Raw genomic sequence first — 4,337 nt, forward strand, 5'->3', positions numbered from 1 at the left:
TAGAGACAAATATCTGGGGCTAAACAGTGGGACAGTGGTAAAACATGACAATATGAGGCCATCCCACGTGGCAAGTTTCCCGGTTCAAGTGCAGAGACTTCCCTTAAGTATGCCAGGCATGTGAATACCCATTATCCAGGGTTCGCTGAAGGCTTTCTCTTTCTCTTCCAGGGAAAAAGTGAATAAACTTAAAAAACAAAAAAGAAAAAGAAAGGAAACAAAAATCTGATTGAGACACTGACTATATATATATATTTTTTTTTTTTTGAGAAGTTTTTTGCTATAGGGCATGTGTGCTTGCTGGAAAGACAGAGCAAGACAGAGAGATAGAAAGCAAAAACTCAGCCCCCAGGGGGATGGTCACACTGCAATCTCTTCTCCTCCATTCTCCTCTCAGAATCTTGGGCATGCACACACACTCTCCCAGTGTGAGTTTAAGCTGCCAGGTCTGGGATTCAAACTGTGGTGAACTGTGGGAGTCCAGCAACGTAACTATTATGCCATCTGCTGGTCCCAAGACACTGACTATATTATACTCTGGAGTTGGTAGATTATATTTAAATGTGGTTTAGAAATACCACAGACTATACTTTATAAGCAATGTAAGAGATTTTCAAGGACAATGTTGACCAAATGCAATTTTTCACATTATAAGTTAGCTTCAAAACCAAGCTCTCACCCAAAATTTGACTTTCCTGTACATTAAGGAGAAGTCTTAGTATGAGCCTGTAATAAAATGAATTCATGCTTAATAAATTATGTCAGGGTATACCTAGCCAAACTCAAAAGGAGTTAGTCATTGTTTTCATAAAGTACTGCGTTGTTTTGGAACATTTAAAATGTGATGACTTTTATAAAATAAATGCAATTTATTACACATGTTTTGGAGAAATATATCTATCAGTTATAATGCCATTCATCTTTATACTGATTGCCACATTTCTGTAGATTTTAAGCTAAAATGTACTTGATATTATTTAATGCTACCAATATGTGTGTGTCCATGTGTGTGACAATATTTTTCCCAGGCCAGCCTTGAACTTGCAAACTGATTACCTCAAATTTCTGTGTAGCTGGGGGTACAGGTGTATGCCACCATACCCAGATAATATACCATTCCAGCTATTTTGTCTCTCCTCTCAAAGATGTGTCTATAGGGGCAAACAGATGGCATGGTGGTTAAGGTACTGGACTCTCACATGATGAATCATGCTTAGGGTCCCAGACCTGATGGCTTGGGAATCTTGCCGGGTGTGTGTGCATGCATGCACAGAATCTTGGGGGAGAGAATGGAAGAGAAGGGATTTTGGTGTGGCCATGCCCCTATGGGATGATTTCTCCCTTTCCCTTTCACTGTCTCTCTTTGGAGAACACACAAACCCTATGACAAAAAAAAAAAAAAGTTTTTTAAAGTGTCTACAAAGTCAAATTCTGGGTTTATTCCATAGCCTAGTGGTCAAGGAATGGAATCCCACATGGCCGATGGTGGTTGGAATCCTGGCCCAGCAACTGAAAAGCATACCAGATGCATGTGTCTGTATGTCTCAAATCCTGACAGGACGGAGAAATCAGGAAGAAACTGTAGTGTGGCCACAACCCATCGTAGGGTGTTCTCTCTCTCTCTGGTGAACACCTGTGTTCTCTGGCATTTAAAAACAACAAACGTTTCTCTACCACGTATGTCTTAATCCTTTAACTAGCAGAGTACTGCTGCTCTGACCAATCCCAGGGGCTCCATTCATTCACACTGTATTCCCTGTGTAAAGTACTCTGAAATCACAACGGCCCTAACAATTAAATCTATTCCATCTGTGACTACTTATTTTGGATAGCTCTGTATAAACACTTTATTTGTCTTTAAAAAAATGAACTCTTATTTCAAAACCACTCTGTGTGGGCAGAGGGTTGTAGGAGAGGGCTGTAAGTAATAAAATATTTCCCAGCACCCGTAAAATACCCCTGAGTGTTTTAAAGGAAATAAAGATGGCAGTTGATTTGATGCTGATAATTTAGGTTTCTTCATTGGAAAAAGTGCCACTGACTAAAAACTCCCCCATAAAATGGAACTCGTATTTAAATATTGTTAGCTTATTACTTTTCACTATTTTTATGCCATTCATTAAGTACTTCAAAATGAAGTTCATAATCGTAATTACTTCCTACCCTCTCCTCTTTACTGTATTGTCTTATTGCTCCACTTCTATTAAACAAATTTTTCAAACCAAATTGGCATGTTTGTTTTCCTAGCATAGCCACAATAGAATTGTCTGGGAGAAAAATGTGGCTAGAAATAAGCATAATCCCTGTAGACATCTTTTATTTTCTAATAACAGCCCTCTGAAGCAAACTCATATAGGTTGGGTTCTGTTTGAGTGAATTCCAAGATATTTCAATTTTTTTTTCATATTTTAAGCACCATATTCATTTCATTGACTAACCATTAAATGAAAAAGAGAAAATGATCTTAGCCCATTTGAGTTGCTATAACAAAATATCATAGAGTGGGTAATACATGAATAACAGAAATTTATTTCTCACATTTCTGGAGGCTGAGAAGATTTAGTGTCTGGTGAGGCTCACTCTCTGCTTTATAGATGGTTCTTTCCAGCTGTGTCCTGACATGGCAGAGGGGTGAAAAAGTTCCCTCAGATCACTTTTATAAAAGCACTAGTCCCATTCATGAGGATGAAGTCTTCATGACCTAATCATCTCCCAAAGGCCCCATTTAGTACTACTATTATTTTTAAAATTTTTTGTCATAGGGCAAGTTCACTTGCTGGAGAGAGACAGAGTTAGTGAGAGGAAAAGTGAGAAATCACCCCAAAGTGGGTTCGGCACGCTACAATCCCTTTTCCTACATCTCCTCCTGGGATTTTTGGCATACATGCACATGCACCTGGCATGATTTCCAAGCCTTCAGATCTGAACTGTGGTCAGCCATGTGGGAGTCTAGCACCTTAACCACCACATTACCTGCTGGCCCTAGGACTTCGCTTTTTTTTTTTTTCCCCCACAAATAGAACTTTTTATTTGTCACTATTAAAAGTCTGAACTTTAAACAGATTCTTGGACTGGTGGTTCATAACCGTCAGCTCGTTCAACTTTGGTGCCCGTGTCATCCCCAGTAGCTTTTCCAGAGCTACTACCTTCACCATGAAGCTCCATGAGTTTTCCCAATTCAAACCTGGTCTTCTTCAGCATTTTGACTTTCCTGATGAAGACATCATGGAGAGGCTAGATGGACTGGCAGGCCTTTTCTATGTCTTTTCCGATGCTGTCTGGAATCTTTTCTATGTCTTTTCTGATGCTGTCTGGAATCAGTTTATTGACCACTTCTTTCAAGCCATTTGTCTGCCCCTCCCGGGTCATGATTTCCGTCATCTTCTTCCGGATTTGGTGGGCCTGCTGATGCTGGGCATAAGAGGTCTTCCGTACCTGATTGTTGTGTTTTTTAGTAAGCCCAACACAGAAGAGACGAAGCAAATAACCATCGGTAGTCTTGACGTCATGAGCTTCAATGGTGGTCTGCCATTTTTGACCATGGAACACATTTTGCCATGGGTGAGATCCATGCCATGGAAGTTAGTCAGGATGTTTTTGCCCTGAACGTCCTCAGTAATTAGCATGAATTTCCTAAATGCGACTTCGTCATTCTGCAGATCTGCAAGGCTCACTTCAAACACACGGCCCTTAAGGTCATCAGATGCAATTTTGGTTCCTTGAGTCCTGGAAACTGGTGTCTTCCCAATACTTCTCATATTGAACATAGCAGGTACTTTCACGTCATACCAATCTTTTTTAGAAAATGGATCAACCACTTTCTTCTTGGCTCCCTTTTTGCCGCCTTTTGTAAGGTACTTATTCTTGCCAAACGCCATGGTGCTACTCAGAGAGCCAAAAGGCAGGAACTCACTTCTTAATGTCACTGGGGGATTAAATTTCAAAGTATGAATTTGGGAGTAGGAAGAGTATAAACACTCAGACCATAGCAAAAGTATATGAATGCACAATAGAAAATTAATTTTTATCAGAGGAGTAGAGGAGGTAGAAGCTGAAAAGGAGATGCTTGGCCAAGAAGGTGAGAGGAGGTCAAAATTTAGTTATCTTAAGAGACAGAGGACAAAAGCATTCATAGCAGAAAGTTAGTGACAGTGTCAGACAGGGCAGAGTTTAGAAGATTAAAGACTGGAAAACATCCGCTTGGTTTCATCAAAGCAGTTGCCAGTATCTTCAGTGAAAGTAGTTTAGGTAGGTTCACAGTGGGCATTTGGAACTCAGACAACTAAGAGTTGTGGGTTAGCAAGATATCAGAAAGTAGACAAATCTAGCGTAGATAT

At 40.0% G+C, this 4,337-nt stretch overlaps 1 pseudogene; it reads right to left on the bottom strand.

Moving 5' to 3' along the window:
• Positions 1 to 3,011: 3,011 nt before the first annotated feature.
• LOC102493008 (40S ribosomal protein S3a pseudogene) lies at positions 3,012 to 3,878 on the bottom strand (annotated as a pseudogene).
• Between the last annotated feature and the right edge of the window lie 459 nt (positions 3,879 to 4,337).

This window comes from Tupaia chinensis, unplaced genomic scaffold (assembly GCF_000334495.1).
Source record: "Tupaia chinensis unplaced genomic scaffold, TupChi_1.0 Scaffold147185_1, whole genome shotgun sequence".
Lineage (NCBI taxonomy): Eukaryota > Metazoa > Chordata > Mammalia > Scandentia > Tupaiidae > Tupaia > Tupaia belangeri.